This window comes from Polyodon spathula, chromosome 13 (assembly GCF_017654505.1).
Source record: "Polyodon spathula isolate WHYD16114869_AA chromosome 13, ASM1765450v1, whole genome shotgun sequence".
NCBI classification, from domain to species: Eukaryota; Metazoa; Chordata; class Actinopteri; order Acipenseriformes; family Polyodontidae; genus Polyodon; species Polyodon spathula.
In genome coordinates this window covers 14,523,118-14,523,392 of record NC_054546.1, presented here as the reverse complement: position 1 = coordinate 14,523,392, position 275 = coordinate 14,523,118, and positions in this window count along the sequence as shown.

Sequence of the window (275 nt, the reverse complement as noted above, 5' to 3'; positions counted from 1 at the left end):
TTTAATGTTATTCTTATAATTATTTGGTGCGATAGCCCCTTAATGTTTGTATGATTGATATATTAAATCATCGCCCAAATATTTTGTAAACTAGGAGAGATCAGTATTGTGGTTTTAATGATTTGGGGAAATAATCTTGCTAAATAGAACATTTTTATTATTTTTGTGGCCAGAAAGGTCATAAGGATAATGGAAAACCAGATTGAATCAGTCACAAACTGAACATTGGTGGATGCTAAAGAGAGCTGGCTGCCTCATCAACTCAATAAAAAGTT